The sequence below is a fragment of the Notamacropus eugenii genome, chromosome 4, assembly GCF_028372415.1.
Source record: "Notamacropus eugenii isolate mMacEug1 chromosome 4, mMacEug1.pri_v2, whole genome shotgun sequence".
NCBI classification, from domain to species: Eukaryota; Metazoa; Chordata; class Mammalia; order Diprotodontia; family Macropodidae; genus Notamacropus; species Notamacropus eugenii.
In genome coordinates this window covers 374798238-374811223 of record NC_092875.1, presented here as the reverse complement: position 1 = coordinate 374811223, position 12986 = coordinate 374798238, and positions in this window count along the sequence as shown.

Sequence of the window (12986 nt, the reverse complement as noted above, 5' to 3'; positions counted from 1 at the left end):
GCAGAATGGAGAACCAAGAGACTTAGAAGGAAATTTGCAGGGAATGACAATGGAACCAGGGAAAGAAGTGGTAGGGGTGTGTAGGAGAGACTGGACCTTGCTAAGAAGCTATGGAATTACATGGAAAAGCAGACAAACTTCTGGAGGAGAAACATTGAATGGAAAGGGAGTTGGCTGGTTTGCAGGAGCCTTTTATCCTGCAGTGTTCAAACTTTTCTTTAGAAGAGGAAGCTAGAGAGTTTCAGGTGGTGGAAGAAAAAGCTGTTGTGGGTTTGGCTCACAGGAGGTGAAAGGTTAGCAATGGGAAGGTGAATGCAGCCTTTGAACAGGTTGGACTTGAATTCAAGCCTAAATACAGACCAGGAGGATGTGTGGGAGGGAAATGAAACAAACCAGAAGGCTGAACTTTCACTACTACTAGGAAGGAAGCAGGAGAATAAGCCGCCCCCACCCCACACACACACCCATACACTGTTTGGGGAGATACCTGAGGATTTTACTCAGCAGGAGGTCACAGATATTTTTAGTCAGTTCACCCAAAGGGTGGAAGTATCTTTGGTGCCTTGGATGATGAGAATCAGTGAAAAAGATAAATTAACTGGTGGTTAAATTTTCATTGTAAACATTTGCTACTTGGAATTACTCATATGCCTCATAATAGGACTTGCCATAATGTTTCTAGATTTAAGAAAGTGATGAAAGGAAATGTTAACTATGCAAATTAATTTAAATGTATGACATTCATGAGAGCTAGTTTTCAAATATTTATGAGAACACTCTTGTTTTCTTGGCCTTCCGCCTCCACAAACCTCTCGCCGAAGCCTTCTAGTAAAGATTGAATGATAATTTGTAGGCTCTCTTCTTGAAGATATTATTTTTTCACATATGGGTTTGGACAGCTGGTCGTGAAGTCTCTTCCAGCCATCAGATTTATATTTTGTGGACTTTACAGAGTGTTGTGTTTGTGTGCATGTATAATTTTTTCAGCACACTTAGCAATGATCAAGTACTGAAATTACTGTCTATTAAATAACTGGTCCAATAAGACACAAGTTTTTATTGTTATTTTGAATGTAAGACAAGGAGCATGAATTTCCACTGATGGAAATATTTATAGTGTTCACACTATACAGGGCATGATGTTCTCCATATCAAAGTGGCTGCAAAGCCCAATTAATAGGAAAAAGCTTCTTTGTGAACATATTTTCAGAGAACATAGTAAACTGCTCTTAAAGAAAAATTCATTAACATTTCCCACATTAATATGGAATTAAAATTTTAGTAACTACAAAAGGGAGATAGCAGAAAAGTATTTTTTCTCTTTTGTCTCCTTCAAATTTATTTGTTTTTCAGTTTTCAACAATTACTTCCATAAGTTTTAAATTTTCTCCCCTCCCTTCCTTCACTCACCAAGATGGCATGTAACCTAAAATGGGTTCTATGCATAAATTCTTACTAAAAACACTTTCACATTAGTCATGTTGCACAGAAGAATTAAAATAAATGGGAGAAAGCTTGAGTAAAACTAAACAAAATCAAACATAAGACAGAAAATACTCTGCTTTATGCTGTGTTCTGAGTCCATAGTTCTTTCTCTTCATAGATGTGGATGGCATTTTCCATTAAGAGTCCTTTGGAAATGTTTTAGGTCCTTGCATTGCTGTGAAGGACTAAGTCTATCAAAAACAATCTTCAGATATTGTGACTGTATAATGTTCTCCTGGTTTTGTTCAATTCACTTAGCGTCAGTTCATATGAGTGTATCCATGTATTTCTGAAGTCCTCCTGTTCATCTTTTGTTATAACAGAAGAGTATTCCATTGTATTCATATACCACAACTTGCTCAGGTAGTCCCCAGTTGATGGGCATTCCCTAGATTTCCACTTCTTTGCCACCACAAATAGAGCTACTTTGAATATGTTTGTACATGTGGGTCCTTTCCCCATTTATATGATGTCTTTGGGATACAACCTTAGAAGCTATATAGCTGGGTCAAAGTGTATGCAAATTCTTATAGGTCTTTGGGCATAGTTCCAAATTGCTCTCCAGAATGTTTGGATCAATTCACAGCTCCACCAACAATGAATTATTACTCCAACTCTCTCACATCTTCCCCAACATTTATCATATTACTGTTTTGTCATGTTAGCCAATCTGATAGGTGTGATGTGGTACTTCAGAGTTGTTTTGATTTGCATTTCTCAAATGAATAGTGATTTAGAAAAAAAAAATTCTTATGACTATAGATAGCTGTAATTCCTTCCTCTGAAAAACTGCCTGTTCATGTCCTTTGATCACTTATCAGAGAGGGAATAACTTATATTCTTGTAAAGTTGACTGAGTTCTCTGTATGTTTTAGAAATGAGGCCTTTATCAAAGACTCTAGTTGTAAAATTTCTTTTAAAGTTTTCGGCTTCCCTCCTAATGTTGGTTGTATTGGCTTTGTTTGTGCAAAATCCTTTCAATTTAATGTAATAAAAATTATCCATTTTGAATTTCGTAATGTTCTGTATCTCTTGTTTAGTCTTTAATTATACCATTCTCTCTAAATCTGACAAATAAACTATTCCTTCCTGCTCTAATGTGTATATAATATAAGCTTTTATACCTAGATTATGTACCATTTAGACTCTCTTCTGGTATACAGTGTCAGGCATGGGTCTAAGCTGGGTTTCTGTCACATTATTTTCCAGTTTTCTCAAAACTTTGTTTAACAGTGGGATTATCAAACAGTAGATTGCTGTAGTCATTGACTACTATGTAATATGTGTCCAAGCTATTCTACTGATCTTCCCCTCCAGCCAGTACCAAGTGGTTTTGATGATTACTGCTTTATAATACAATTTAAAATCTGATACAGCTAGGCCACCTTCCTTAGCAGTTCTTTCCACTAACTTCCTTGATATTCTGGATCTTTTGTTCTTCCAGATGAACTTTGTTATATAATTTTTTCTAACTCTGTAAAGTAATTTTTGGTAGTTTGATTGGTATGACAGTAAATAAGTAAATTAAGTGAAATTGATGTTTTTTATATTAGCTCAGCTTCCTCATGACCAACTGAAAATTTTCAAATTATTTAAATCTGATTTTATTTGTGCAAAAAGTATTTTGTAATTTTGTGCATAGAATCCCTGGGTTCGTTTTGGCAGGTAGACTCCCATACATTTTATATGTATGTAATAATTTAAGTGGAATTTATATTTCTTTCTCTTCCTCTTGGACTTTGTTAGTAATATACAAATATGCAGATGATTTATGTGGGTTTATTTTTATCCTGCAGCTTTGCTAAAGTGGCTTATTATTTCAAGTAGTTTTTCACTTGATTCTCTAGCATTCTCCAAGGATATTATCATGTCATTTTCAAAGAGCAATAACTTTGCTTCTTCTTTGCCTGTTCTGATTCCTGCTATTTCTTTTTCTTGTCTTCATGCTAAAGCTAGCATCTGTGGTGGGACAGCTAGGTGGTGCAGTGAATAGAGCATCAGTGCAGGAATCAGGAGGACCTGAGTTCAAATCTTACCTGAGATGCTTGACACTCACTAGCCTCACTAGCTGTGTGACCTTGGGCAAGTCACTTAACCCAAATTGCCTCATCCTGGATCATCTCTAGTCATCCTGATGAATATCTGGTCACTGGATTCAGATAGCTCTGGAGAAGAAGTGATGTTGGTGACCAGCATAGCCCTCACTCACTAAAAACAAGCAAACAAAAAAACCAAAACAACAACAACAAAAAAAACCAAAGGCAAGTTCAAGTCATGTTATCATTTCAACAGCAAAGGACAAACACGCAGAATCACTGGTACCATACTGAATAACAGTGGTGATAATGGACATCCTTGTTTCAACACTGATATTATTAAGAATGCATCTAGCTCATTCTGATTACATGTAAGGCTTGCTGAAGGTTTAAGGTGGATGCTATTTATCATTTTAAGGAAGGTTCCATTTATTCCTATGCTCTCCAGTGCTTTCAATAGGAATGGGTGTTGTATGTTGTCAAAAGTTTTTCTGGATCTATTGAGATAATCATGTTTTCTGTTAGTTTTTTTTTTTGTTGTTGATGTGTTCAATTATGCTTATACTTTTCCTAGTGTTGAACCAGCTCTGCATTCCTGATATGAATCTTACCTGATCAAAATGTATTATTTCATCATAAGTTGCTATATTCTTTTTGCTAATATCTTACTTATTTTTTTTTTTTGCATCTGTATACATTAGTGAAATTGATCTATATTTTTCTTTCTCTGTTTTGGCTCATCAGTTTAGGTATCAACAATATATATGCATCATAAAAGACTATTTCTTTGCCAATTTTCCCAAATAGTGTATATAGTACTGGGATTAACAGTTCTTTGAATTTTTGATAGATTTTTATTGTAAATTCATCTTTTTTTTCTGAAATAGGTTTAAGTTTCTTACTTCTGCTAATCTGGACAAAAATATTTTTCTAAATATTTATCCCTTTCCCTATGATTGCCAAATTTATGGGCATACAATTTGGCAAAATAATTTCTAGTTATAATTTTAATTTTCACTTCATTGTACCTAAATTCATCCTTTTCATTTTTGGTACTGATAATTTGGTTTTCCTCTTTCTTTTTTTTTAAATCAGATTGGCTGAAGGTTTATTAGTCATAATTTTTTTTTGTTCAAAAAAGCAGTTCTTAGTTTTATTTAGTAGTTCAAAAGTTTTCTTTATTTCAATTTTATTACTCTTTCCTTTGGTTTTCAGTATTTTTAATTTCGTATTTAATTGAGGATTTTAAAATTGCTTTTTTAGTTACATGCCCAATTCAGTCATTTCCTCTTTCTCTATTTTATTCATGTAAGCATTCAGAGATATAAGCCTTGCCCTAAGGACTGCCTTTAATGCATCCCACAAGGTTTGGTATGTTGTCTCATTGTTGGCATTCTCTTGAATGAAGTTATTGATTGTTTTTATAAATTTCTTTGCCAGCCCTAGAGGCCTGTATTGGGCTACCCGAGTCTTTCTTACCTCACCTCTGAGGTCTTCGGTTGGCCAAAACCGGATGCACATATGAGAGAAAGGACTTTCCAGAGTCGAACAAGGGTTGAGCTTTATTTCAGGGTGAAGTTTCAAGTGCAGGGGGGTCTTCCTTAGGAGGAAGAGGGGGAGATTTCCTAAGGAGGCTAAGCTTAAGGGATTGGAAGTAGAAGTACAAGCGGGGAGAGAGGGGGAGGGGAGAGAGGAAAGAAAAGAAGCGGAGCCTACTGTCCTCTTGGCTCCTCAAGTCCTAAGAGAGCTTTCAGGCTTCCTCAATCCTACTTAACCTTCAGCCGCACAGTTTGCATCTCAATACCGTGCTGTTAGGTAACTAGGTGTGCTCCAATCCGGGACAATCTCGAGGGCAGGGAGACTCCACCCATCACGTATCTCCCGGGGAGAGGCGGAAATACCAGAGCTAGCCGAGCTAGCTCAGTCTGACCTTCTCGAATCCCCGCTGTTCATGGAGGGCCTCGTAAGACTCTAAGATTTAGAAGTCCCACTTTTACCCGCCCGAGACCGTCCACACGGAATTGAGCTTCCAATCCCAACATTTCTTGTTTGACCAACTCATTCTTTAGGATTAGGTTATTTAGCCTCCAATTAAGTTTTGGTCTATTTTTCTATGGCCTTATGGTACACATACTTTTTATTGCAACATGATCTGTAAAGGATATGTTGACTATTTCTGTCTTTCTTCAATGTATTGTGAGGTTTTTATGCCCTAGTACATGATCAATTTTTGTGAATGTGCCATGTGCCACTGAGAAAAAGGTATATTCCTTTCTACCCCCATTCTGTTTTCTCTAGAGGCCTATCATATCTACCTTTCCAGAATTCTATTCACCTCCCTAACTCCTTTCTTCTGTATTTTGAGGTTAACTTCACCAAGTTCTGAGAGGGGGAGGTCGAGGTACCCCACTAGCATAGTTTTGCTGTCTATTTGTTCCTGTTATTCCCTTAACCTCTCTGCTAAGAATTTGGATGCTATAGCACTTGGTGCATATATATTTAGTAATAGTATCACTTCATTATCTATGGTGACTTTTGGCAGGAGAGAGGAAGAGATTTGAATTTTGATTGCCATGATTATCCGATGAGAGAGATTATCCCCAAGGAATATTAATGAAACATATTAAGACAGAGAAGAGAAAATATTATATTCCTTTAGAAAATCTTGATCCTTCTGGTCACCATATAGGGTAGCAGCAAAGGTCTCAATAGAATGTGTCACTTGAACAATATCTTGAAGGAAACCAGAGAGTTCAAGAGGGAGAAATGGATAAGGAATGAGATGCAGAATCAAAGAGAATTGAATAATGGAATTTTGAGCAGTAAGGAAGACCCTGCTGAGATTATTCATTGTGGGTGAAAATTTAGGGAAAACATGTCTAAAGTTGTGAAGGATGAGAAGACTCATATGGGTTGCCATTCTGTAATACTTCAGTGAGACATTAGATTTAATGAAGTTGTAAGGTAAAAAACCTTAAATTGGTTTCATGATTTTCTGAAGTCTGGGAACAAGATTTGAAAATTAAGAAGATGAGAGGCTGAGGATTTATTTCAGGCTAAGTATTAGCTGGTATTGAAGGGTGTAAGAATGGGGGTTTGAATGTAATCAAAGAGACCTCATTATTCAAAGTTTAATTATTGCTTAAGAAGTATTTAGACAGTCAATCCTATAGTTTTGAACACCATATAAGGCTGCAGGTAATTATTTAATGCTATGCCCTCAAATGTTAGGAAAAAGGACGGTGCTATTTAAATGAACTAGCAGTTAAACTTTGTAAATACTTTGGTAGTTAACTTCTTTGTGTGAAATAATTATTTTTTCAAAGTTTATTGAAATTTGTTTACAGTGAGTTCTAGTGTTACTACAAAGAAACTCATACTCTTAATTTCACTTTCCAACGCCCATTTTAGATAGGGACTATGGTTATTTTTATGTGTCTCCAAGTATTTAGAATTAAAAAAAAAAAAACAATACAAGCAACAGGGCTAGTGATTAGAAAAAAACTCTATATTTTCCTTACATTTTATCCAAATCTATAAATTTGTAGTTTTTTGATTTTTGTTTCAGTGAATATTCAGGGATCTTTGACAGTTGTGCCCCTCCCCACACCCTGACTTAAACTTGGTTTGCTTGTTTGAAATCAGACAAAGGAAAATAGATAGACATGATTTGACAGCTTTAATAATTCACATACAATTTAATTTACAAAATCCTTAGATGTGGGGATATTGCATTAATAATTTATGCCAAAGTGGACAATCAAAATGTATTTCATTTACCTTTTACAGAAAAAAAGAAGGGGAAATATCATAGGTAAAATAAATAACATACCATAACTTTGGAAACTGGGAATGGGGTAAGCTTGCTGATCAAAACATCTAATTCAGGTGGAGTGTAGAGAAAAAATATACTTTCTCTTGACAACTGAATAGACTTTTATGAAAGCTTATATTATATTACTAAACCAAAAATGATTAACCATAGGGAATTCCCCAATATGTGTACTCCTGTACTTTTTTGAAGTGAGGAAGAGATATGGATAGGAAAGAGAAACTTTTTGACAAATTCTATACTTAATTTGATGATAGGAGTAACAATTAGGAAAAAATATTTTCCACTAAGGAAAATACATTGTATCCTAATTGGTAGTCTCCTTGGATTTCAAAGACTTGCAAAGACAGAATATTGTTTCAGAGCATTTGCCTTATAGGTCATCTATGATCTTCCTTGCAATAGCCAGAGATAAGACTTAGATATGATCATTCCACCTCTAAACTCAAGAAGAGAAGGTTACATGGTCCAGAACACCTATGTACCTTCACTTATAACTTTAAACGTTTATATTAAAAATACCAACAATTTTCCAATATGAAGAGATACTCTCAAATTCCTTTTCATTATTGATAAACAACAGCAAGAGTTAAGTTCAGGTTGTAGTCAGGCTAATCAATAGGGGGAAGGCAAATTACTTACAAGTCAGTGAATTTAGTTTCCCACTTTTTTTTTTCTTTTTCTTTTTTTTTCTTTTATTATTATTTTTTTAAGTTTTACAATGACTGCCATAAAATTAGGATTTTATTCCCCCCACACCTACCTCCCACTACCCCCACTCCCCATGACAACCTACAATTCTGTATAAGTTCTACATATACTTTCCTATTGAGTACTTATTCACTATAGTCATGCTATGTAGTCAAACTAAAATAAATGGAAGAAATCATATAAAAAATCAAAACATGATACACAAACACACACACACACACACACACAAACATGATCTGCTATATTCTGCGAATGACTTCCATATTTCTTTCTCTGAGTGTGGAAGACATTTTGCCTTAGAAAATCAGCACTGGGTTTCTTTTTTTAAATAAGTTCTTATATTATTATGAAATTCCAAGGCTACCAGAAAAACTCTCGCACACTGTGGTCGTTGCTGTGCACAGAGTTCTCCTGGTTCTGTTCCTTTCACTAAGCATTTGATCATGTAAGTCCTTCCAGGCCTCTCTGAAGTCTTCTTGTTCATCATTTTTTATGGCACAATAGTACTACATTACATTCATATACCATAATTTATTCAGCCATTCCCTGATTGATGGGCATCCCCTTGACTTCCAGTTTTTGGCAACTACAAAGAGTACTGCTATAAATGTTTTTGTACGTGTGGGACCCTTTCCCATTTTGATGATCTCTTGGGGATACAGTCCTAGTAGCGATATTTCTGGGTCAAAGGGTATGCACATTTTTGTAGCCCTTTGGGCATAGTTCCAAATTACTCTCCAGAATGGCTGGATGAGCTCACAGCTCCACCAACAATGAATTAGTGTTCCAACTCTCCCACATCCTCTCCAGCATTTATCATTTTCTTGTTCTATTATGTTTGCCAATTTTATAAGTGGGATGTGGTACCTCAGAGTTGTTTTGATTTGCATCTCTCTAATTAATAGTGATTTAGAGCATTTTTTCACGTGATTATAGATATCTTTAATTTCTTCCTCTGAAAATTGTCTGTTCATATCTTTTGGCCATTTATCAATTGGGGAATGACTTGTATGGTTATACATTTGAGTCATATATTCTAGAAATGAAGCCTTTATCCCCGAGCTTAGCAATAAAAGTTCTTTCCCAATTTACTACATCCCTCCGAATTTTGGTTGCATTGGATTTGGTTGTGCAAAAACTTTTCAGTTTAATGTAATCAAAATTATCCATCTTGCATTTAATAATGCTTTCTATCTCTTCTTTAGTAACAAATTCTTCCCTTCTCCATAAATCTGATAAATACACTCTTCCTTGCTCCTCCAGTTTACTCATGGTATCAATCTTTTTACCTCAATCATGTACCCATTTGGACTTTATTCTTGGGTAGGGTGTCAGGCATGGGTCTATGCCTAATTTCCACCACACTGTTACCCAGTTTTCCCAGCAATTTTTGTCACACAGGATGTTCTTTTCGCAGAAGCTGGGGTCCTTGGGTTTATGAAACAGGAGGCTGCTACATTCCTTGCCTACTATGTCTTGAGTTCCAAGTCTATTCCACTTGTCTACCTCTCTATTTCTTAGCCAATACCAAGTGGTTTTGATAATTGCTGCCTTATAGTACAATTTGAGGTCTGGTAGCACTAGGCCACCTTCCCAAGCATTTCTTTTCATTAATCCCTTTGATACTCTGGACATTTTGTTCCTCGAAATGAATTTTGATATTATTTTATCCAGCTCTAGAAAATAATTATCTGATAGTTTTATTGGTATGGCACTAAATAAGTATATTAATTTAGGTAGAATTGTCATTTTTATTATATTAGCACAGCCTACCCATGAGCAACTGATGTTTTTCCACTTACTTAAATCTGACTTTATTTGTGCAAAAAGTGCCTTGTAATTGTCTTCATATAATCCCTGGGTTTGTTTTGGCAGGTAAACTCTTAAGTATTTTATAGTGTCTACCCTAGCTTTAAGTGGGATTTCTCTTTCTATCTCTTGCTATTGGACTTTGTTGATAATATGTAGGAATGCAGAAGATTTGTGTGGGTTTATTTTGTAACCTGCAACTTTGCCAAAGTTGTTTATTTTTTCAAGTAGTTTTTTACTTGAATCTCTGGGATTCTCTAAGTACATCATCATATCATCTGCAATGAGTGATAACTTATTTCCTTCTTTGGCTATTCTTATTCCTTCAGTTTCTTTATCTTGCCTAATTGCTACACCTACCATTTCTAGTACCACTTTTCTTCCTGACTACCTCATAGCAGGCTAATACCTTCTTGGTTTTGAACAAATTTTGGAATCTCACTGTACAGGTATACACTTGGCATTAAACAGCTGAATTTGACTTAAAACTCAAATTATCATCTGTCATTTGGGTTCTGATTTGTTAGAAATATTTAACATCAAATATAGTTTGACTGATTAAAGACTTTAACAGAATTGACTTGAAGCTATAATAAATACTAAATCATTTTAGATCAAATTAGGTATTATTTACTCTGAAAAAAAGATCATTCCAAGGTAAAGAAGGTTAGCCTGTTAAGTCTGAACTATATACATAAATGTAAGTGGCTTTCTCTCTTTTTCAGCACCTCTCACAAATATCAGAAACTGCTAGGCAAACAAGAAGGATGATATCAAGTAAGCTACACTTTACTGGGAAAGTGTGGAAAAAGTAAGAGCATCATGAGATTCCTATAGTTATGCTTTTATACTTATTTTCTAATCATGACAATATATGCTATTTTAATAGTTGTATAGAGATTGAAAGAATTAGTGAAGAACTCTTTTGCAGATTTTTGAAGCTACCGTGACACTAGTTCTTCAGTACCACATTCTGACTCTAATTATGAAAGGAAATCTGGAAATCCTGTCATTTTATTACCACTCCAAATTTTAAGATTGTTTTCATCTACTTGTTTTGTGTTAATTTTTTTTAATTTGAAAAGAAACAAAAATAATTACTCTGTGTATGTATGTATATGCATATAATATTTAGAGATTAAAGTATTCTTAGAAATCTTTTAATTCAAAGGTTTTATTTTACAAATGTGGAAATTTCTGAAGTAATGTTAAATGATTTGTCCAAGGTCAAGAATGTAAGGAGTAAATAAATGAAATGCTAACATTTGAACTTAAATCTTCTACTCCTGATTATCCTGTTATTCTGAGTATACCACACATAAGTATAGATAAAAGTTCCTGAAATCAAGAAAATTTTCAAAGGATACTGTAGTTTTCCCACTGAAATATACTTAGTAATTATAAAATGTTAGAGTGGGAAATAAATTTGAGTCATTTTTTCCGTTTAAACATGAGTAAACTGTGGTGTTCAATGGTACAGGAGGAAATAAAATATTCTTAAAATATATAACATATTTCCTCAGTTGATAAATGTTCAAAGTCCCAGGTCAAGGAGAAAATATTGTAAGAAGCTAGAAAGAAACAATTTGAGTATTGTGGAAATACAGTCAAGATAACACAGGAGCTAGCCGCTTCTACATTAAGGGATCAAAGGGCTTGGAACATGATATTCCAGAAGTCAAATGAAGTAGGATTAAAACCAAGAATCACCTACCCAGCAAAACTGAGTATAATACTTCAGGGCAAAAATGGTCATTCAGTGATATAGAGGACTTTTAAGCATTCTTGATGAGAAAAAAAGAACTGAAAAGAAAATTTTACTTTCAAACATAAAAGTCAAGAGATGTATGACAAGGTAGACAGGAAAGAGAAATCATAAAGGACTTTCTCAAGTTGAATTGTTTACATTCCTACATGGAAAGACAATATTTGTAACTCTTGAGACTTTTCTAAGTATTTGAGTAGTTGGAGGGATCACACACATACACACACACACACACACTTACAGATAGAGAGCTCAGGTTGAGTTGAATAAGAAGGGATGATATCTAAAAAAATATAAAATTAAGGGATGAGAGGAATATATTGGGAGGAGAAAGAAAGAAGTGGAATGGGGCAAAGAGATAAAAAAAATCTTTTTCAATGGAGGAGAAAAGGGCGAAGGTGAGAGGGAAAAAGTGAAGCTTACTCTCTTCACATTTGGCTTAAGGAGGGAATAGCATGCTCACTCAATTTGGTTTGAAAATCTATCTTACACTACAGGAAAGTAGGGGAGAAGGGGATAAGTGGGGTGAGGGAGGATGAGAGAAGGGAGGGCAAATGGGAGAAGGGAGTAATTAGAAGTAAACACTTTTGGGGAGAGACTGTCAAATGAGAGAATAGCATAAAAAGGGTACAAGATAGGATTCAGGGAAATATAGTCTTACACAGCATGATTATTATGGAATTCTTTTGCAAAATTGCACATATATAGTCTATATTAAATTGCTTGCCATCTCAGTGGGGATAGATGGGGAGGGAGGAAGAAAGAGAAGTTCGAATTCAAAGTATTAGAAACGAATGAGGAGAATTGTTTTTGTATACAACTGAGAAATAAGAAATACAGTTAATGGGGTACAGAAATTTATCTTGCCCTATAGGAAAAGAGAAGATGGGGATAAGGAAAGGGTAGGGTGTGATAGAAGGGAGGGCATATTGAGGAAAGGGGTAATCTGAATAAAAGGCATTATGGGGTGGGGGAGGGGAAAGATGGGGAGACAATTTAGAACTCAAAATTTTGTGGAAATGAATTTTGAAAAGTAAAACTAAATAAATAAACATAAAAATATAAATGGTCAAAGTATATGAACAACCATTTTTTCTGAATATGTAATCAAAGCTCTCTAAAATCATATAAAAATTCTCAAAATCACTATTGATTAGAAAAGTACATTTTGATGATCAGAGCCAAGATGGCGAAGTGAAAGCAACGACTCACCCAAGCTCCTGGAAAAACTCCTCTGGATATCTATGGGGGGAGAGTCTGACCAGACTTTGGAGGTATAGAATCCAGTGGGTGATGGACTTTGACAGATTCAGAGCCCAGGTTGGACTGGAGGGTCCACGAGAGGGAT